Below are 24,767 nucleotides of genomic sequence, written 5' to 3' on the forward strand. Positions count from 1 at the left end.
AGTAGGGGGTAACAGTTTTGAATACCATCGCACTTTTTTGACGATACTAATTATTTAGGAGTCTCGGAGGACCTTCATTGGAACACCTCCAAGTGAGTTTTGCTCCGGAAAATGTGATCACTTCCTCACTATTTAAGTCACGATTCACAACGGACCCATCGTCCTCAAAATCATTTTCACGAGTAAAACTTGTAGACGCCATCACTATAAATCTGAAAATGATCGCGAGAAATCAGTGTTGATTATGTATGTAAAGCCAAGTTTCAAAAAATGCAAATAAAATAACGCACTTTCACGTGAAAATAAAAAAGAAACGGATTTATAAAGTAAACTTTGCACTGTAAAACTAATTACCGCTAGTCTAGCATAAACCACATTCAAAATGGCCGATTAAGTTTATAAAATTAATAGGGATGTGAAAAATAATCGATTTTTTTTAAAGTGAAAATCGATTTTTGTATTCGATTTTAATATTAAAAATAATTGAAAATTAGGCGACCAAATATTCATATACTAACTCTAACCTAACCAATCTAAATAATATTTGTTTTTGTGGACAGCTCCGATCTAAATAGTAATTGTTTATTCAAGCCTCGGCTTCTCGGCGTCCTGGTCGCCTTCGGCGACCAAATATTCATATACTAACTCTAACCTAACCAATCTAAATAATATTTGTTTTTGTGGACAGCTCCGGCGCTACGGGAAATGCAGCCCCTCCACCCTTGCGTACCAAAGCACAGGCATTATGAAAGCTGTAGCGGCTGAGGCTGGTCGCCGAAGGCGACCAAAAAGCCGAGGTTGCGGAGGCTTGAATAATATGGCTCTTCCTCCGCGCCTCCGATTATTTATATACACTCTAGGGGTAAGACAGACAAGACCACGTGGATAGTGGGGTGCTCTGATTCGGTTTTGGGTACTTTTTGGATATTAAAGTAAACACTTTATTCTAGTAAAAATTAAATAATATAGAAAGTTGCAAACAATGAAATACAAGTACTAATTAGAAAATACAGACGAGTAGGTATCGATCATTTCAAAAAATTTCGGAACCCTATAATCTATCAACACGAAATTAGGTTAATTTCAATGTTGATTATTCTATAACTTTAAATTTCAAAAATGAGGAAATAATCGATAAATAAATAAAACGATTATTAACAATCGATAAATTAAAAACACGATTTTTTTAAGTGAACGTCACATCACTTATAACCAATAGAAAAGTAGAAAATGGCGGATTGTTTACAAATTTTAATACATTACACAAAACTTTAAATTTTTTATAAAAATATTAAGACGCGTTTCCGGAGCAAAACTCACTTGGAGGTGTTCCAATGAAGGTCCCCCGGACACTCCTAGATAATTAGTATCGTCAAAAACGTGAGGTGGTATTTAACACCCAACCCATTTTCCTATTTATATATTGTATATTCTTTCGTATATATTTTTTTAAATAATATTTCATTATTTAGGAAAATGAATAGTCAATTAAAATACTTTTTGTTTTATGTTTCTTTAATTAGAAAAAATAAAACCTGCTCTGCTGCAGATATTTGGTAATTTTTTTGGTTTGTTTTACCTTTATTAATGGCATTTTAAGCATTATTACTAACCTAACCTAGCCATTTACAATAAAACAAAACACGGAATTTCCAAGCTCTCAGTTCTTCACGATCACACTGAAATAACAATAACAAATGAAATAATCATGGCGCAGTCGAAAACATGTTTACAATTTCACCAAAGACCATAATTTGAAACAAAAAACCACTCACACAACATACCAACGTTGCACAACGTTTGCCAACAGAAAGACTCTAAAAGTAATCAGCTGTTGTCGTGACCGCCATCTTGTTTTACATTATTAATCAAAACGCTGGCTTTCGGTCAGACAGATAGTTAAACGTTTTCGACGCTGCTTTATTTAAATTAAAATGCTAACGACCTGATTAAATATCGATCTTTAATAAACTGTCTAGATTTTCAATTAACTTTCTGCGATTTAACTACTTTACTGCGACATTTATATCTTTAGTCTCCGCCATTTCGGAATATCTAACGCGAGATAAGCGTCAGTTAAATCATTGTTTATTACAACGTTATCTTTTTGGTAAAAGCCCAGAATTTGGATTTCTTAGATATATCAAATTTGATTCAATGTGTGAATTTTTAATATATTAATTTTAAATTTTAACCTTTAATATGGCTTGAAATTTGAAAAGATTTTCAAAACCACGTCAGATTATAAATTTTTCACTATAGATCTTATACAAACTGTTATTTTTAATTATGTTTAAAATTAATTTTATAATGTAATGCTTGCAACTCCTTACAAACATTTTGTAAAATAATTTAAAGAAAAGTTAGTCAGTTAAAGTAAAAATGATGTCGACAAGTTAGGACATCACGGCCTTTCATGCCAAAAAAGTGCAGGGCGCTTCTCGAGACATGCCGCACTTAACGATATCATACGCCGTTCCCTTGCCACCGTCAACGTGCCAAGTCTACTTGAGCCGAGTGGTATTGCAAGAGACGATGGCAAAAGACCGGACGGTATATGTTTGATTCCATGGAAGATGGGTCGGGTACTGGTATGGGATGCAACCTGTTCAGACACGCTGGTCCTTTCCCATCTACATGGAACCAACTACAGAGCTGGTGCGGCTTGTGAAGCGGCGGAAAAAAAATAAAGCATGCAAATAGAGGGGTCTAGGCTCAGAATATGATTTTGTCCCATACGGTGTCGAGACCCTTGGTCCGTGGGGTCCTAGCGCTTTAAGGCTTTTTAAAGAAATTTCAAAAAGGTTAGTCGACATCACAGGAGACCGAAGATCTGGCAGCTACCTCGGACAAAGAATTAGTCTAGCAATTCCAAGGGGGAACGCTGCCAGTATCTTCGGAACCTTGCCTAAAGGGACTCCTTTTAATGATATATTTTAGTTTATGTTAAGTGTAGTTATTTATTTTAATGTTTATTATTTTATTATTATAAGTATTTAGTTATATCTGTCTTTATGTATTTCATAATACTATTGCTTGTACCGTGAAGACATCGTGAGGCATATCACGTAAACTAATGATATATTGAATTTCGTTTTATAAATGTGTAAATAAAATTAATAAATTTCATCTAATTTTATAATAGTATTAAATTAATCTCTTATTTAATTCTCTTGCACATCTATGTTTTTTTAATTCAGAAAATGATCAAATACAAATTAATTTAGAGTTTCAACACTGTATAATGTTTCCTGATGTAATCTCACTGTCTCCTACGTAAAATCCTATGAACCGTTGATAGAGTATAGAACTAGATGAGCTTCTAAAATAACAATAATAACTAAAGAGAGAAGGCATTAACGTGAAATACTTAAGTGCGAGCGAAACAGAGTATCCGTTTTTCTGTCTCTATTTGCGTATCGGGTTTTATTTGTTTACCACCGAGTCCTTGGTGGTAAACAAGTTTTCACCGCTTGCTGATAAATCTGTGAAAACCAAGTCATACCCATATTTTAAGACTTTATCCTTATAAGAGGTGTATTTAAAGTGTCATGGTGAATTGTTGCATAATTGTAAATTGGCTGTAAAAGCTATAGTGAACGTAAAGAACCAAACATAACCTTTCATCGGTAAGTAGCTTATTTTGTCACGACTCAGTAACTTTGTTCAAGAATTATTAATTCGAATGTGTATTTTGGGCAATAATAAGCAATCTTCAATGAATTAAAACTGTAAATACGACATATGTCGATCATTCGCTATCTCACACGCTGTACGCTGATGCCTGGTCTATACCATAGTCCGTCTACGCTATGAACTTATGTATCTGTCCCTATTTACTGTCGCTTTTTCATTTTATCAACTTTCAAATCACAATGATGCTAAAGAAGTTTTCACTTCAAAAACTTGGTGCTTTATAGAATGACATTGGACTTTTGCATTATTGGACACTATTAGCCAGTTCTACTCGTCCGTTCTTCGGCATTAATTTAAAGCATTTTCCATAATTTTCTTATATACGTGTATTTACCTATATGAATTGATGACGTAATAAAAGCGTTCTATATAAGGTTTCTATTTCATATCAATATGAAAATACCATCCACAGCTTCAACGTTCTAAATAATACTAAAAAAAGTGTGGCACACACAAAAAACTTGGCGATTAAAAAGAGTGGCGGAGAGTTTGCCAGTTCTTCTCTTCCGTTCTACGCCCTTGATTTGAGAACTGGCAATGTGAAATTAGAAGCATTTAATGTATATTTTTTTTTACGTTCATAAGTGTACATTGTGTTACCTGCATGAATAAATGATTTTTGACTTTTGACTTACAAACTATAAATATGTGATCTTAAATGGGAGGGATATAAATGGCAACTCAGTCGATTGTGAGGAAATAGCATGGATCTGTTTAGCGCTGTGCCTAATGATGTTCTCATGTCATATCCTTTTTCTAACATATTTTCTTAAGTATCTGATTGTCCTTATTCTAACATGTTAGAGATAATATATAAAATAAAAAAATTAATATAGCAGATCTCACTTTCAAAAAGCCTCTTATTAAAAACGTTGTAACCTCCTTTAAGTCTCTTTTGTGGAGGCTCCGGGGCTGTGGTTGCCCTTCGGCCTCCGCCTAAATCCGGCCGTCATTCCTAGAACTATAACCATAGATATGATATCAGCACTGGATGATGACACGGTCAATTGACAGCGGGATTCGAAATACGAGATAAGTGTCTTGGATTTTTAATTGTTTATTAAAACCTTATCTTTTGCGATTCCCCAGAAATTCTAATCTCTAATGTACATATTATTATACTGTTCGTATGTTATTTTACTTAAACTTTTAAATTGATATCAAAATATTATAGATTATTCTGTTGTATGCAATATGCTGTAATTTTTTATCGAATTATTGTCGTCAAATCTACTATATAAAAATAAGTCGGGTTTTCCTTCCTAACGCTATACTCCAGAACGCACGAACCGATTTCCACGGTTTTGCATTCGTTGGAAAGGTCTCGGGCTCCGTGAGGTTTATAGCAAAGAAAATTCAGCAGAATTTCAACAGAAAAGCGGGATCACCAAACGAAATGTTACATAAAACGAAGCCATCTGGTGGCGAAACGGAGTTCGCCGAGTTTGCTAGTTATGTATAAAACATAAGGACGGATGTAGAATTTGTGCCTTTGGGGACGGTGTGGGAGGGATTACAGAGGCAAAGCTTGACTTAACTTGACTTAATGTCCTATAACCCCTAGATGGGGCAGAGGGCTTTGACGACTCATTGGACTAGTGGTTAGTACCCCTGACTGCGATCCCCGGCTGAGGCGAACATCGATGTGATGAGCATTTGGTGTTGTTCTTAGGTCTTGGGTGTTTAAATATGTATTTATATGTATATCTATCTATAATATGTATGTATATCCGTTGCCTAGTCGCCGTTACCCATAACACAAGCTTCACCAGCTTAGCATGGGAATAGGTCAATTGGTGTGAATTGTCTTTAAAAAAAAAAAAAAAAGGGCGTACACAGTGAGTCACCATCGCGTTCGGTCTTGAGCCTCGTATTTCAAACCAAATTTCAATTGGGGTGGGAAGTTGGGGATGGTGTTGGTGGGAATCGCTGATGGAGTGAGTCAGCCTAGAAAAAGCCCAATATAACCATCTGCTGTGTTCACTACACACTAGTGTAAGCAGAACCCCGGCCAATCCGAGTCATCCACGTCCTAGTCGTCCAACCTGGGACCTGCTGCAGCCACGCTTTCGCGTGCCCACTACATACAGCTGCAGCTGAGGATGCAGGGCAAAAGGCGAACATTCTGCGCCTTAAATCAGAATCCACCCACTAGGGAGGTAACCCGCATAAAACCGAAAGAAAAAAAAGCTTAGTATGTGTGTAAAATGTACTAGTCTGCCCTGCGATTCTGTAACTCACTTTTCGAACTCACACAGCGGTTTTCGCATCGGCGGTCGCTCTCCAATCAGTCGTGAAGCAGTCATTTTATGATTTGGCATTCTGATAAACAATAAACTACTAGCTCCCACCTTTTCAGAATGCCAAATCATAAAATGACTGCTTCACTACTGATTGGAGAGCGACCGCCGATGCGAAAATGAGTGTGAGTTTGAAAAGTGAGTTACAGAATCGCAGGGCTGGTCTGGATCGATTTTAAACAGAATCTTTAAATTTAAAAAGCAAGTTTGTGAGGTCAATTAAGAATTTGTGATACCACACCCTAAGACTCATGACCATTGGTCCCCATAAATCGGCCTTTATTAAGCTATACTATGAAGAATATAAGATAGCTTTAATTGCATGTATGACATACAGTGGTACCTCGACATACAAGTTTAATTCGTTTCGTATCTTTCCAAGTTCCAGCACCCAAAACACCAACTCAGTTGTTTGTGAATAAGAAAATGAATTCACGCTTTAATTCAATAGACATCTGCGGACTATGGAGAGTGTTCAGAGGAGTTGTTCGGATTATTACCTACAGCTGAGTTTCATAATCGGACGTCGAGACAGAATACGAAATTCCACCCGTATCACCTCGACGTCCGCCGTTCCACAACTGAGCGTTTTTCAAGGCAGTTTTTGCCGCGCACCACCACTATGTGGAACCAGCTGCCCACTGAAGTATTTCCGAACCAATTCGACTTAGGGTCCTTTGCGTACCATCAAGAAAAGAGCGTACCAATTCTTAAAAGGCCGGCAACGCACTCGCGAGCCCTCTGGCATTGAGAGTGTCCTTGGGCGGCGGTATCACTTAACATCAGGTGAGCCTCCTGCCCGTTTGCCCCCCGTTCTATATAAAAAAAAAATGTGATACTGTTTTGTAAAAGTAAAAAAAGCACAAAACGCGAACCTAACTTACTCACAATGCTTCGAAAGCAAACAAATTGATGTCCAGTCTGAGGTGGGAGATACTGTTAGTGTGATTCCTCGTATCACAAATCTTGCTCTCAAATCAAAATATCTCAAAACACTCGTATATCGAGGTATTATTGTTATTAATATTTAAACCCAGGAGCCGAAGCTAGTATGTATTTTTATATATATTATATGACAACGTTTGGATATCAAATATTTAAATAGTTTGCGTTTGTATCTTGATTGAAGTGGACTTGTGCGTGATTTAATTAATATGAAGTGAGTATTTTTTTTATTTTAACAGTAGATTATCAGTTTTAGTCTTTACTAAAGTGATTTGCAATAGATTTGTCTATGTTCTCGTAATGTGAAGGAAATCGTCGTGAAACATGTTTAGGGTTAAAAAATATTTTTGAATACGAGTGAAGCCACCCAAGTCACTAGGGTTCTTTTTAAAAGAAATAACAATGATCTAGTTATGGAGAACCCTGATACCTCTCATAAAGATAAACAACTCCGAGCAATGACACCCTGGAATGAAACAATAAGTCATTAAGAACAAAGGCTCATTAATAAACAATAAGTCATTAAGTCTGCATTCCTAAGACGACACCAGTGACCACCGGCATCCTACCCCGCGGACGCCGCATCTTTTGTATATAAGCAGAAGACTCGTGACAACTGATTATTCACATCACCACCTAGCACTAGGCTCTAGATAATCTTAAGTAATTTGTATATCTTTAAAGTGTAATCTTTTATATCTTAAATAATTTGTGTATTTCTAAAATAAAAAGTGTAATCTTTTAAATAAAGTTTTTTTTAAATATCTCACACGTTGAGATATTTTGACTGGCGCCCAACGTGGGGCCCAGCAACGTAATTTCTCGTCGCATAACAAATAAATAATTTAACAACACGATCATCGATCCAGTTGATTTCAACGACCAAGGAATTACGAAGTTTTCTTAAAAACAAAACGCTGGGTAACACAAGAAATAAATAAGTCAAAATATCAAGAGGAAAAGTGAAGAAGGACATGTTCCGGGAACTACTACAAGGTCTTCTGTAAGTACCTTTGCATTTTAAATCCCGCCAAAATTCCTTTCTTTCTCAAACCTCCGACTTTTGTATATAATAGAGTAAGTGTTAGTGATTGTGGTGTGAATCACCCTCCTTCTAGTAGTGAGGGCAATACCAACTTGCTCCATAGTGTGTCAAGTTCATTAGATAGTAATACTAACTTGCTCCATAGTGTTCCAAGTTCATTAGATTTTTTAAGTATACAAACAAAAGAAGGTTCAGAAATAATGGATCCTAAAACTTTATTAGCATACGTCCCATCTTATAATGGTGACCCAAACAGATTATATAACTATTTAAACAGAGCAAAACAATGGTTAATGCGCGTGGGAGGTGAGTCCCCAGATACTACTATGTTACTTATAAGTAAGTTAGAAGGCAAAGCAGCCGCAGCCGTGAGTATGATGGACCATGAATTAAAATGGGCAAACATAGAGGAAATATTAAAAAGCGAATGTGGTGATAATCGTGAACTTAATACATTATTAATAGAAATAGTAAATTTAAAACGAAAAAATACATATAGTGAATTAATTTTTGAGTTAAAACAAAAATTATTTTATATGAAAAGTAAGTTAATGGATACTTATAGAGATAGGAATAGGGTAGAAGATATGATGATACCATATGTTAATGTAGCACAAAATACTTTGCGTAATAATCTTCCATATCATGATCAAAACTTTATTTCAAATTGTAGTTTTACAGAATCTGTAAATCGGGTATTAAATTTTGAAGCAGAGGGAAGATTTGATAATATAAAACAAAAATTTTCGCAAATTTTACCTCCACCAAAGATTATACAAAATTATATTAAACCACACTATCCGATGTATAATGTAGCGGGACCTAGTTACCAGTATCCGCGATCGTATAACATACCGCAACAACATTCGAGACATGTTTATCCACCAACACAAAGGTCAATTAATCAAAGAATGCATTCAAACAAACCAAATAACGCTTGGATACCGAATCCAAATAATGTATTTACAAAACCTAAACATGACTACTTTAGGGGTCAACAACAACATTATCCTAATCAAAAGTTTCAACAAAATCGGTTACCAAATGAGACGACTGATGTGTCAATGCGAACGGCTCCTCACCTTAGACCGGGGCAAATAAATTTAGGGAAAGGTATGGTAGCGGAAGAAGTTTTCTTCCATGAGGAAAATATGGGGGAGGATGAATATTATGGATACCCTCATGAATACGAGGAATATAGTCAGGAAGCAATTATTGATGAATCCTCAGAGGTTATTAATGAAGAAAATTTTCAATCGGAAGAAAAAGTAATAAAAAAATCATAGAATTTAATCATGTTAAATCATATTTACCATATTTTGAAACTAATAACCCAAAGTTAAAAATTTTGATAGATACCGGTAGTCAACGTTCTTTTATTACAAAAAAGGCTTCGGAAAACTTTAGTGAATATTATAAACCAGAGAAATTCACGGTGCGAACTTCTCATGGTGTAACACATCACGATGGTTTAATTGAAACACCATTTTGGACAAAATATTTTGGCGATGTAGATAAGGGTAATATGAAATTTTACGTATTTAATTTTAGTGACAAATATGATATTTTAATGGGTACCGACATGATAGAGCAGATAGAAGCATTAATTGATTTAAGGGAAAGAAAATTAATTTTACCAGAAAATGAATTATTGATTTTTCATATGTCTGATGACAACTTATTAAATATTAAAGATTTATGTAAAACGTATAGTGATTTGTTTACCGAAGACGTAACAAATAGCGCAACAACTTCAATACGTCATAAAATTACGTTAATAAATGAGGAACCTATTTATCAACGACCATTTAGGTTACCACAAACTCAACAACAAGAAGTGGATAGTCAAATTCGTAAATTATTAGACGAAAACATAATAAGACCGTCCGAATCTCCATGGTCATCTCCGGTTCATTTAGTTCCTAAAAAAATGGATCAATCAGGTGTTAGGAAATGGAGAATGGTAATAGATTATAGGCGATTAAATGAAGGAACTAAATCCGATAAATTTCCTTTGCCAAATATAGAAGAATTATTTTCAAAATTACAAGGTAATAATTATTTTACAACATTAGATTTAACTTCAGGATACCACCAAATATTAATGGAAAATAACTCTATTGAGAAGACAGCGTTTAGTACACCTAACGGTCATTATGAGTTTCTTAGAATGCCATTTGGTTTAAAAAATGCACCAGCAACTTTTCAAAGAATGATGAATAATGTATTAAGAAATGAGATCTCACATAATATCTGTTTAGTTTATTTAGACGACATTATAGTCTATTCAAAAAATGAACAGGATCATATAAATAAACTACAACAAGTTTTTGAAGCGTTACGAAAAGTTAATTTAAAGTTAAACCAAAACAAATGCGTTTTTATGAAAGAAGAAATTGAATTCTTAGGACATATTTTAAATAAAGATGGCTTAAAACCAAATCAGTCTAAAATCGAGGTCATTCAAAAATTCCCTATACCAAAAACATTAAAACAAGTTAGAGGATTTTTAGGATTGATAGGATATTATAGAAAATTTGTTCCTAATTTAAGTAAAATTATAAAACCACTTACGGAAGTTACTAAGAAAAACGCTATTATAGATATTACAGATAAGAAATATATAGAAGCATTTGAAAAATGTAAACATTTATTGAGTAATACTCCTATTCTAGCTTTTCCCGACTTTGATAAAACCTTTGTTATAACTACAGACGCTTCTGATATTGCATTAGGTGCTTTATTAAGTCAGGATAATCATCCAATAGCTTATGCATCGCGAACACTGAGTGAAACTGAACAAAAATATAATACAACAGAAAAAGAATTATTAGGTATTTTATGGGCTGTAACACACTTTAGACCTTACATTTATGGAAGGAAATTTATATTAAAAACAGATCATAAAGCCTTAATATGGTTATCAAAATTAAAAGAACCAAATCAAAGGTTAACTCGTTGGAAGTTAAAATTGCAAGACTATGATTATAAAATAGAGCACGTTAAAGGTAAAGAAAATTATGTAGCAGATGCCTTAAGTAGAATACAATTACACCACACAAGTGAAGACTCATTAGCTGTACAACATGACGATGACAATAGATCATTAAATACTACACCAGTGAATACAGACACTAATTCTTGGATATCAGATAAAGACAATAGGTCATTGAATAACACAATACACTCTTGTCAAGAGAATAGCGATGGAGGCATACCAATTATTAATAGTTATCCACCCAAACGGTTAAGACGTGTAGTGTTTGAAGTTGCTCCGTACAAAAAAGCAAATTATGAAAGAGGTATGTGGTATTTTTATATTCCACCTAATAATGAAGAACAAATCATAAAAGAATTTATGTTAGAATATTTAAGTAAAGATAAATATGCTTTTATCATACCTAATGAAGAATTATATTATAAAGTTACAGAAGTTTATAGGAAGTATTTTGATCATAATAAATTTAAGCCAGTTAGGTATACAAGAAATTTAATTGAAATAGATGACAAGGAAGAACAATTAACATTAATTAGAGAATATCATTTGTTTGAACATAGACATGCTGGTATAGAAAGTGTGTATAAACAGTTACGAGACAAATATTATTGGGAAAATATGCGTAAACAAATAAAGAAATATATTTTAAATTGTGAAACATGTAAAAAGGAAAAATATAACAGACATCCTAATGTATCTTTATCTTTAGAAACAGAGACTCCTTATGAGCCTATGGATATATGGCACATTGACTTCATGTCTTTAGAAGGACAATGGTATCTTACAGTTATAGATAAATTTTCAAAGTACGCTATAGTCAAACCATCCGAAAAAAGTAGAGTATACGACACTATAGCAGAAATTTTTGCGTTAATAGGTACACCTAATAAAATTATTCATGATGGTGAACAATCATTGTGTAGTATTATCATGCAAGAACTTTTTAAAACTTATAACATTAAAGATTATACAACTACACCTCAACATCATAAATCTAACTCAGATGTAGAAAGACTGCATAATACTATTCAAGAACTTTATCGTTTACAAAGAGATTCTGATCTAGAAAAAAATCAAAAAATTAATTTAATAACACATTCCTACAATAACACGGTGCATAGCTCCATAAATATGACACCATTTGAAGTTCATTTTGGAAGGAAAGCAAAATTGCGTAGCTTTGATAATCTCAAAGTAGTTATACAAAATTATACAGCTCAACAGCGGGAATTTTCAAAAAATTTAAATAAAAATGTTCATGAATTATTAAAACGAGGAAAAGAAGTTAGAAATGAACGAATTAATAAGAAAATTAAAACCCCTAAAATTTATAAAGTAGGTAATGTCGCTTATTTAAAAAATAGCATGGCAGATCGGCATAAAACTAAACCTAGATTTTTAGGTCCATTCACTATAGTCAGTGTAGAGCCACATAATAAGTATAAATTGAGTAATGGTCGATCATATCATGTTGAAGAACTAAATATTGTTCCAGACTCATCTTCTTCGTCACAGCATTCAAGTTCAGAAAATTAACTCCATCAGAAAATGTAATTTTAATAGAATCTAAACCAACCCGATTACTAGAAGGACGGTGGGCGATTATTCATAAATTAGATATTAAACCTATAAAGAATAACCTAGATAGTATTGAAAATTCTATGAAAAATGCTCTCACTAGATTTAAGTCTGATGAAGTTAAGCATGTATATCAGAGAATCGATATTATTTTAGAACACATCAGGGAAATTTGTAAACATTTGAATATACAAAGTAATAGTCGTGTAAAGCGTGGATTAATTAATGGATTAGGATCTGTAATCAAATCTATTACTGGTAATTTAGACCAAGACGATTTAGATAGTATTCAAAAAGATTTAGAAACTCTACGAGTAGCATATAATAAACAAATATCTGTAACGGACGATACATTAGAAGAATATAATAAGCAAATTGCTAATATAACCTTAATTCAAGAGCAAATTAATCAACAATTTCAAGGAGTATTTAATTCTAAAATACAACAAAAAGTAGCGATTTCCTTATTATTACAGGCTCAAACTTTACAAGATGTATCTGAGAGACTTAGTACTGCGATCACTTTTGCAGAACATAATATGTTTCATTATAGCATTTTACAATCTCATATTTTACAGGATACTATAAGTAGTATACCCAAAGAAGTAATGTTATCTAATAATATAAATGATATAGAATCTTTTATAACAGTAAATAGTCGAATTATAAATCAGATAATATACTTTGTTATTAATATACCATTAGTTAAGATTCAAGTTTATAAGTCAAGGAAAATTGTTCCCATTATCCAAAATAATCCCACCTGTACCTATCCTATAATGCAAAAGGTTACTTTAGCATACAACGATGAAGAAATCTATGAAGTAGAGGACTGCCGAAATTTGGATTTTCAGATATGTAAAGGAAATTTAATTAAAATCAATACTTGTGAGTCAGAAATACTAAACAAGAAAGAAAGTGACAAATGTCAAGCTGTTCCAATAAAATGCCCAGTTCAAGAAGTATTTCAAATTTCACCAAAAGCTATATACATGTTTTTTAATAAAACTACAGAAGTAAGTGCAAATTGTAATAATCACCAAGAAACTTTATGGACAAAAGGATCAAACATTTTGTACGGTGAAAACTGTGAATTAAATATTTCTGGTATAAAAATGTTCAAAACCACAGAGTCAAAAGACAAAATGATAATTGCTAATATTGATATTCCAATGATAGAAACTGCATCAGAAATAGACATTGTATATGACACTACAAAAATCAAGTCTAAGCTGAAGCAACTAAAAACTATAGATTCTTTTAGTGAACACAGACAACATGAAATTATTCAATATAGTTGGATCAGTGTTATAACTATAATAATTGTCATTATAATTTTTGTTAAAATTCTCAGATCCAAGGTTTGGAAACCTAGGACTTCGAATTTGGAAGGGGAGAGTGAAGCCACCCAAGTCACTAGGGTTCTTTTTAAAAGAAATAACAATGATCTAGTTATGGAGAACCCTGATACCTCTCATAAAGATAAACAACTCCGAGCAATGACACCCTGGAATGAAACAATAAGTCATTAAGAACAAAGGCTCATTAATAAACAATAAGTCATTAAGTCTGCATTCCTAAGACGACACCAGTGACCACCGGCATCCTACCCCGCGGACGCCGCATCTTTTGTATATAAGCAGAAGACTCGTGACAACTGATTATTCACATCACCACCTAGCACTAGGCTCTAGATAATCTTAAGTAATTTGTATATCTTTAAAGTGTAATCTTTTATATCTTAAATAATTTGTGTATTTCTAAAATAAAAAGTGTAATCTTTTAAATAAAGTTTTTTTTAAATATCTCACACGTTGAGATATTTTGACTTACGGGTCAATACTAAGCATTATACCATTGTGAATAATTTCGTGTAAAAAAATTCTCAAAAAGGCGTATTTATAACTTAGGGGTAAAAAATAGTTTGAAATTCAGCCCTACCGAACGTACATAAAAATCGACCAAGCAGTTTCGGGAGAGTTACAACGTGAATTTTATATATAGATATACAAGTATGTTTGTCTGTGTTGCACTATGTTGTTCATTAATCACAAAAAAATATTGGTTGTTTGTAAAGTAGGTTTACGATCGAGATGTTTACGTGATAACGTCTTATTGGTGATATAAGTTTTTGGGAAGTAAGGAATTAATAAAGACAACAATTTTTTCAAATTTTAAATTACATCTATCGTTTTATTCACACTTTTGATGATAAATTTCGGGTGTAAAATGACAAGTTTACTTATTCGACTATGATATACATTTTTCTTCATACATTCACGGAATGACTGGCAGCGCTCGAGATGAGACGGGATATCGGTCCGTCTCTCTCTCGTTATACCTGCGATCGCGCTCGTGAGGTTTTGGTGTGACACAAGTTTCTGAACATGTCACCAGACTAAAACGATTTTAAAGACGTTATCACGTCAAAAAAACGTGAATCCTTTTGAGCCCAAGATCTCTCGAAGACCGAGACTATAAAATGGGCAATTTTAAATATGTGTGAGTTGGCCAGTTGCGTCAAGATTGAAATAGCCGCCCATTTTCACCTTACAAAACGGCGAAATATGTATGTGTATGTATAATATGATGCTCAAGAAAATTTATATATGTTTTTCGTTTCAGACTACATCTGTTACTGGCTCTCCTGATTGGGACCTGTTACGCTGACAATGGCGGTAATTTTTTTAATTAGACATCTCAAAACCCATTTCACTTTATATATTTGCAAACATCACCTGGGAAGAATTATTTTTTACATTATAACTTATACCTTTACGCTTCGATAATGATTCGATTTAATCCACAATAGAATATATTTTAGAATGGATCTGAAATACGATAACGAATGTTCCTATCACAGTTTTTCTGCTGGACTTATAGTAAATAAAATAAATAATCTAATATATAAAATTCTCGTGTCACAGTTTTCGTTGCCATACTCCTCCGAAACGGCTTGACCGATTTTGATGAAATTTTTTGTGCTTATCCGGTATCTATGAGAATCGGCCAACATCTATTTTTCATCCCTCTAAATGTTAGGGGTAGTCCACCCCTAATTTTTTATATTTATTTTTTAGACAAAATTTTTAATTTCTATTTTTTTATGATACAACATACAAAAATACATACAATCCTCAATTTTCACCCCTCTACGATCAACCCCTATTTTTTATTATAAATGATATACATGGCAAAACGACGTTTGCCCGGTCAGCTAGTTGGATATATATTTTGACTGAATATCTTTCTGGCTGCTAGTTAAACGGCACTGTTTTGTTAAAAGACTAGGCCGTTATTAAAACAGCTTATTAAGGTAGTTGGCTGCGACATCTAATAGCAAATCTTAATAAATATAAATTAGGCGTCACGTTGTTTGTCCGCTATGGGCTCCTAAACTACTGAACCGATTTCAAGTAAATTTGCACACCGTGTGTAGTTTGATCTAACTTAAAAGATAGGATAGCTTACATCTCAATTTATACCCGCAATATTATTTTATTTCAAAATATTTGTTTATTATTAGATAGATGGCGCTGTGGTGAAAGTACCAACGTTTCACATAAGCTACAATTTAATGGCATAACCACCAATAAAAGCATGGTGGTCGCCATGACTGGTGTTCTCCTACCGTTTCCCTTGAATAGTTTACTACAACGTATGTAATATAATAGAAACCTTAGCCACAGCAACGCTTGGCGGGTCTGCTAGTCTATATCTATATCATCTATATATATAAAAATGAAACCCGTTTTCCGTTGTCACGACATAACATGAAAACGGCTTGACCGATTTGTCTGATTCTTTTTTTATAATATTCCTTGAAGTACGAGGATGGTTCTTACGGAAAAATTAAAAAATTGAGTGAAAAAGTCTAAAAACAACACTTTTCTATATTCCCATACAAAATATTCGTAATAATATTTAAAGGCAATTTGAACTTTAATACCATATCATAAAGTTCAAGTGTTAGTGGAGGGGTTCCGGGAAGGTAAATTTTTATTTTTTGACATAATGTATTTGTTGTCTTATCAACTTTCTTTTTTTTATATTACTAGCTAGACCGGTGTCCCGAATAGCAGAATAAGTATTAAAAAAAATAAAGAATCGACTGTTAGGCGGTACGATGTTCGCCAGGCCAGCTAGTAATCTATAAATATAAATCTCTTTAGATATTTCTTTTTCCAGAGTGCGACATGTCAAATGGTTCAAAAGGGATCTGTGTAAAACCAGGACAATGTAAGGCACCGGACCTTGCTGATTCGGATGTTTACAGGTACGTATATTTAATTTGTTATACTAAGATCAGTTTTCACTGCAATTAAAAAGCCCACTTAGGGAAAGATCGAGTCAAGACTTATAATCATGCAACGCATAGATATTTTTTCCAAGAACTTAAGTCACGTTGGTTAAGGCTATGATGTCCCAGATTTCATAATCTAATATATAAAATTCTTGTGTCGTGGTGTTTGTGGTTAAACTCCTCCGAAACGGCCTGACCGATTCTCATGAAATTTTCTGTGCATATTGGGTATGTCTGAGAATCGGACAACATCAATTTTTATTCCCCCTTAATGTTAACGGTAGTCCACACCTAATTTTTTTTATTTGAATTTTTAGATAAATTTTATTTTTTTATGATACAGCATTAAAAAATCATACAACCCCTAATTCTCACCCCTCTACAATCAACCCCTATTTTGTATTATAAATGATATACATGCCGATCGATAGTCGATCTCTAAGTCTCTTGGATCTGTTTTAAAAATTAAACAGATATGCATAAATGTTTCAAAATATTTGCTTATGGGCAAACAAAGTTTTCAAAAATACTCCTCTTGCCATTGATTTACAAAAAACCCAAGATGCACACTCAACGTCTAAAAAACTTCCTCAAAAAATGAGCGCAACATTCTAAATTGTGCGCTCATTTCAAATAGTCTCGCGTCTTATAAGTGGAGTCGATGTTATTTATTTGTGTTTTTTTTTATAAATAAATTTATGTACTTTTGACCTTTTTTGTGTGTAGTTTTTGACAAATATATTTACGCTATATAAAGTGTAGGTCAGGAGGTAACCAATTTAACATTTTTTTAATTTAAAGAAAAAATTTAAAATTACGTTAAATAGTTGTAAATAAAAATTTCATGTTCGACTCCACTCAATACCTTGTCCTACCGACCACGGTCGGTCGTAAAATTTTATTGCTTTAAGTACGTATACACTGCGTTGTAATAACAACTTTAAGCAATTCGCGTAAGGTTGATTTTGCAATACTATATGCTTGTAACATATACTGTTATAGACATACTGTTATAGAAAGGGACAGAAATAGTGTTTCGGGAAACTTTCGAGCGTTACTTTTATTCGAGACTGTGCATCTTGGGTTTTTTGTGTATCAATAAAATATTCCTTGATAGTTAAACCACCTGAACCGCTCTCAAATATGTTAAATAAAAAAATCCTGACCCATAAAAGAGTCTCATACATAACATATATCCATCACATTTTAAATCACGTTAAATTAAACTTATTGTAAAAAAAAATACACAGCTGATCATAAACCGCCATCTTGTCTGTGAATACGCTACGACTGATGACACAAGATGGCTGTCGCTATTTGTAATGGCGTTTTCTATGAAACCAATAGTGAACACTATAATTGTCAAAATACAATATTAATTGTTATAATTCCTCTCAAAGCTTTATTTGGTTTTTTGTTGAAAATAATATTTATTTATTGTAAATTATTTTTGTAATTTGTCAGTTTCTAATAGTGACGCATAATAAGCTGTTTTTAACGTTTCATTTCGACTTTCAGGACATTACAAATGGTGTGCCCAACGGGAGATGAATGCTGTGCTTTTACCGATGTAATCCAATCTTCTTATTCACACAGTAGCCAAACTTATTATACATATTCTAACATGTCATGTTTAGATTATATTTATTCCATTTTGGAAAAAATTTATTCAACAATATTTTCTTGTTGAATTTTTTTTATTATACACGTAAATATTTTATTTTTAGTTAGGTACCAAATGAACTCGCGTACTTAACTAACTTATAACTAACGTAACTTCGTATCACCTTCATATTTTTGTGTGATAAACATTTTGTGATAAACATTTTTAAAACAGACCAAATACAACCTCAAACTACAGCCATGATACACACATTTCTGTAGGCACCTATAAATATATGACAACCAGGTGATACCTCTTTATTTCTAAAAATACGTAGGAACACACAATAGGAACAGATTTTATTGGAAAATTCAATTGTATTTTTTAGTATTTTAATTTACTTATTATTTATGTTTACGCAACCTCCACAAATAATTCAAGACCAAAATTAGCCAAATCGGTCCAGCCGTTCTCGAGTTTAAGCGAGACTAACGAACAGCAATTCATTTTTTATATATAGATTATTGTGATCCATAAGTATAAATCGTGTTTAATTTTTCAGTTAGTGAATATTATTTTTATTTATTTTCCTCCAATTTCCAAGTGTTTATCGTGTAACCAAAGTTGACATAATAAATTATTGAATTTACTGATGTGTTTTATTTTACATGGATGATTATATTTGCACACATTGCTGGGCAGAATGAAATTACTGAACAGATATTTTTATCAATGGACTAGGTAGGTTATTTAAATAAAAGCAATTAAGAATAAATAATAGTTTAAAAAAACTAGAAAACACGCTTTATATAGAAAACTAAACTAAAAAACAGAAAATAAATTTTAATAAATATTAATTAAGAATAATGTAAATAATTCCTAATTTAGGCTGAAAATGGTAATGAACAAAAAATACTGGTATTATTGTGAAAAAGCGTGGGACGCTCTGTGCCTATAATATTTTTCGTCTATCGAGCAAATTTTTTTTATTTTTTTCATTCTTTTTTTCGGATTATTGCATTGTCATCGATCTTTGATAGGTGCGCAAAGTTTGAATTAAATCTGTCCGTGAAAAGTGGGTCAAAATCGAGTCCGAAGGAGTCGGTTACATACATACATACATACCTACATACATACATACAGGTGAAGCTATTATAAAGCGTATAAAAATAAACCAAATCGGTTTACAAAACCTAGATACACAAGTCCCCTTCCTGCATGCGTGAATATCCAATATCAAACGGCTGCACCTATTTTGATAAAATTTGTACCGTTTGTTACCTGATTTAAATAAAAACGGATTATGTCGATACATTGGTTCCGAAGTTTGTGAAAACATACATAATATTATACTTAAGGAATAATAATAGCTTGAAAGACCCAAATACCACATAGCAAATTACCTACTTTTTGACGTGATAACGTCTTTAAAATCGTTTTAGTCGGGTGACATGTTCAGAAACTTGTGTCACACCAAAACCTCACGAGCGCGATCGCAGGTATAACGAGAGAGAGACGGACCGATCTCCCGTCTCATCTCGAGCGCTGCCAGTCATTCCGTGAATGTATGAAGAAAAATGTATATCATAGTCGAATAAGTAAACTTGTCATTTTACACCCGAAATTTATCATCAAAAGTGTGAATAAAACGATAGATAGTAATTTAAAATTTGAAAAAATTGTTATCTTCATTAATTCCTTACTTCCCAAAAACTTATATCACCAATAAGACGTTATCACGTAAACATCTCGATCGTAAACCTACTTTACAAACAATCAATATTTTTTTATCACAGTACTTTTGTTAGAACGGTGAAATGTGATAAATTATTTTTTATGAATACACAACACCCCGTGAACTTGTGGTGTGGTGTAGATGTTAACGTGTGTTCTTAACTGTCTAATATGTACGAGTAGATAATTAAACAAATAAATAGTTTTAAAACACAATCTAAAATATAAAATTCTCGTGTCGCGGTGTTTGTGGTTAAACTCCTCCGAAACTGCTTGACCGATTCTCATGAGATTTTGTGTGCATATTGGGTATAACTGAAATCGGACAACATCTATTTTTCATCCCCCTAAATGTTAATTTTTTAGACAAAACTTGTTTTTATTTTTTTATGATACAGCATACAAAAATACATATAACCCTTAATTGTCACCCCACAACGATCAACCCCTATTTTTTATTATAGTAGATAGTTACTTTTATTGAAGTAAAAAAATGTTTCCTAGAACTAATATACGAGTACATGGCAAAATGACGTTTGTCGGGTCAGCTAGTAATAATCTAATAGTATTTAAAATACATAATGTTAGTTACGAACGTAAAAATACGAAATGAAGATATACGCAGGACACATTAAATTTAAGGGGGAGGAATTTAAACTTTTCATAGAAAATAATGGTGTTAATAAAAAGTAATTCAATAAATAGTATTTATTAAAAACTATAGAACTCAATCGGAACGAAGAAAGTACCTAATTGATATGTATTCGCATTTATGATTTTGTTAATAAAAATAACCACGAATGTATATAATACCATGAGACACGTTAGATTTTATTTAAATAAAAAAATCTGTATTTATTACAATATTTAATAATGTAATAATGTAATAATATGCTCGTTAAAATATATATTTTAATGGTATGCAAAAACCATAGATAAAAGATATGATTAATTTTATATCTTATTTCCATTATGCATTAAAAGTTAAATGTTATCAATCTGACGTTGTTGTTTTGTTTAAATTAATCAACTATTTACTTATGGTTAAGTTTTGTCATTGGATATTACAGCTGAATCTTTTGACATAAGTATAGACCGTACTTTTTTATTTTTTTTATTTATGGCTTTGGCACGGTTTGTGCATTAGCCAGCGTCAAGTATGAGATTTTTATCATTCGTGGTTTTTGCCTTAGAAATTCGATCATGTCCTCCATATACGGTTTAAGCACCCGCCCGGTACCGCACAACCCTCCCAAAGGCCGAGAACAAATTTAAATTAAAACTAGCCCTCGAACCGGGAATCGAACCCGGTACCCCTCACCTACCTGTCACTTAATAAGACCGCTAGGCTATGAGACGTTTTGACATTGGATATTACAGCTGAATCTTTTGAGATAAGTATAAACCGTACTTAGAGTCGTTATTTAAGAACTAACGGTTGCTTAAGCCATATGTTAAAACAAAATTGTCCACCATAGATATTATTGTGAGCTGCAAATCTTTTCTATGCATTCTACAAATATTTTAGGTGGTTGGTTCTGCGCGTCTATGTATTTAGGAGTTCATCGAAACTTAAAATAATCTTCAGCCAAAGGAAAGTTTAAAGAAAACACTTTTTTACCGGATTGAAGTTATGTATTATTATAAATTTACAATTATTTTACATAATTTTAAATTTAACCGACGTTTCGCGTGCTTTACATCGTGCTTGGTCACGGTGACTGAAGACAAAAGGTGTTAAATGTCAAAAAGTATCACAGCTGTAGATAAAGTTGTATTATCTGTATTTATTTCCCCGGAGTTGGTATCGACTAAAAGGTGGAGGGTTTTGGCAGAAATGGCTCACGGTGTCCTGAGGACATAGGTGTAAAGCACGCGAAACGTCGGTTAAATTTAAAATTATGTAAAATAATTATAAATTTATAATACATAACTTTAATCCGGTAAAAAGTGTTTTCTTTAAATGTGTAAAAGTTATATCAATAAAAGACAATAAAAAGGAAAGTTATTGTTGCATTTAATGTTTTAGTTTAGTTATAGTATCTATAACGCTGAAATCCAATCCACGATAGAAGGTCGGTGACCAGTTCCTACAGAACTTCTATTGTAGTACGACCCAACCACTCGCAAAGATAGCCAATGGCTACTAACTCTGTACGATGACACGGTTAATTGACAGCCATTGCGGGATTTGAGATACGAGTTACAGTGAAATTAGTCTCGAGAAATTTTTGCATATGTAGTGGTGTGTATATTACTCAGATCTTAGAGCGCGTTTCCACTATATCGTTCTGGCCTATACAAAAATGTTTCGATATCCTAACATTACTATTTAATATTATACTTATCCCTAGCAACACTCTGATTTTTGTTATCAATAAAAACAAGTTTTTATTTAAAAAAAAAGGTTTTGACTTTATAAAAAAAAGGTGTGTGCGCGATTCACACACGATAGAAGTGAAACTTCAAAGAGGAGAGACCGATATATATTTTTTTTTCCTTTCATCTAGGTTTTTAAAACTCCGGGGGGTCTACGGGGGGGTCAAAATTTATTTTTGGCCTAGGACGCACCGTTTCCGAGATATTTCAATCTAAAGCAAAAAATCGTCACTTGATAGTGGAAAGTGGAAACACGCACAAAACCAGAATAAACCAGTTTACGCTGTCCGCAGGTGCCACGTGCAGTCCGGCGTCAGTCGCTTGGTACTGTTAGAACATAAAGCACACATTTCATTCAAAAATTATAATTATTACGTTAATTGTTAAATTTTGTATTTGTTGATTGTTGTTATTGTTTGTTATTATTGTTATAATATTTGTTGAAGTGTTTAATTTGTGTGTAAGTGTTGCAACTTTATATTGTTAATTAAAAATGGCTCCAGTGTTAAAACATGGTCGAGGCAAGCCTTTGACTTCTCAAACTAAAGAAGTTTTGTACTGTTTGTACAAATATTTCGAAAATGAGTGTAATAACAACCCGAGCAGTATTATGACTCCCACTCAATTAGTTGCTAAATCAACGGGAATTTCAATAGCATCCGTCAGAAAGGTAGTATCAGAAAGCAAATGTCGACCTTCAGATCAGGAAGTAACATTTAAATCTCCTAAAAAGAAACCGAATCGTAAACCTACAATAGTAATCGATAACTTTGATCAGCAAGTTATCAGAAGAACAATTCATGACTTCCACATCACAAATAAAGAAATTCCCACTTTGAAAACTTTGCACGCAAAATTAAAAGAAGATATCGATTATAAAGGTTGTATCAGCACGTTACGAAAACACGTCATGTCATTAGGTTTTAATTGGAAGCAAACAGAAGATAACCGGAAACTTCTTATGGAAAAACACGAAATTAGATACTTGCGAATTAATTATTTGATGAAAATTGCTGAATATCGTGAACAACGCCGACCAATTGCTTACACCGACGAAACATATATACATACATCACATACCCTCTCGAAATCTTGGTCAGATGGAAGCACTTCAGGTTTGAAGCAACATATATCGAAAGGCAACCGCTTAATCATTGTTCATGCCGGTGGTATGGATGGCTTTATACCAAATGCATTGCTTATGTTTAAAGCCAACCAAAAAAGTGGAGATTACCACGACAATATGAACTATGACAACTATTCAAGGTGGATTCAAACTCAATTAATACCCAACTTACAACCAAATAGTGTTGTTGTTGTTGACAACGCACCATATCATAACTCAATACAAAATCCTGCACCGAATAGTAATTCTAGAAAACAGCAAATGATTGACTGGCTGACATTGCGAAACATTGAGCATTCATCCACGTTGCTTAAGCCTCAATTATATGAACTGATTCTGCAAAACAAGGCGAGATTTGTAGAGTACAAGATAGACGAAATATTACGACAGCACGGTCATACTGTGCTGCGTTTACCACCATACCATCCGGAGTTTAATCCTATAGAAAATATATGGGGGATAGTGAAAACATATGTCGCAAAAAAGAATGTCGCAATGAATATGAAGGTTATAATGTCATTAGCTGAAGAAAAAATGAACGCCATAACTGTAGAGGAATGGAGAAAAGTTTGTCTGCATGCTATTGAGGAGGAAAACAAATATCAGGGTAGAGACGCAGCTTTAGACACAATATCAGAACGAATCATAATTAATTTAAATAATTCATCTGATGAAAGCGAGGATGGGGATGATTGTGATATGCCTGGGGTTGATGAATTATTAGAATAAAACATTTATGGCCGGAGAACACCTAATTCATACACGTCTTCACTGAAGTGAAAACCGGCATTCACTGCTTGTAATATTTGGAACTGGCTTATCTGCCTCATACAGTTCCATAGATTACAATGCAGTGGATACACATTTTCACGTCCGTATTAGTACGTAGTGCGTATGCGTAGACGTGTACGCATTTGGTGTGCTCCAGCCACAAACGTATATTACCTTTAAAAAAATAAAAACTAAAAATAAAATGTTGTTTTTTTTTTTATTTGCTGACCATACACTACTACAAACGCAAAAATTTCTCCAAGCTAATTTACCTGTAAGTGTCTTGGAT

The 24,767-nt window shown here is 33.1% G+C and overlaps 2 long non-coding RNA genes across 2 annotated transcripts; both read right to left on the reverse strand.

Annotated features, from left to right (window-relative positions):
- Positions 1–7: 7 nt before the first annotated feature.
- LOC125058484 lies at positions 8–486 on the reverse strand. Its single transcript, XR_007118412.1, has 2 exons — positions 291–486; positions 8–212 (listed from the first exon to the last, which is right to left on the reverse strand). It is a non-coding gene; the product is annotated as an uncharacterized LOC125058484 (long non-coding RNA).
- Positions 487–1,498: 1,012 nt separating this feature from the next.
- On the reverse strand, positions 1,499–2,117 carry LOC125058494. The gene is made up of 2 exons (XR_007118423.1): positions 1,776–2,117; positions 1,499–1,679 (listed from the first exon to the last, which is right to left on the reverse strand). It is a non-coding gene; the product is annotated as an uncharacterized LOC125058494 (long non-coding RNA).
- Positions 2,118–24,767: the final 22,650 nt, after the last annotated feature.

The sequence above is a fragment of the Pieris napi genome, chromosome 18 (genome assembly GCF_905475465.1).
Source record: "Pieris napi chromosome 18, ilPieNapi1.2, whole genome shotgun sequence".
NCBI lineage: Eukaryota > Metazoa > Arthropoda > Insecta > Lepidoptera > Pieridae > Pieris > Pieris napi.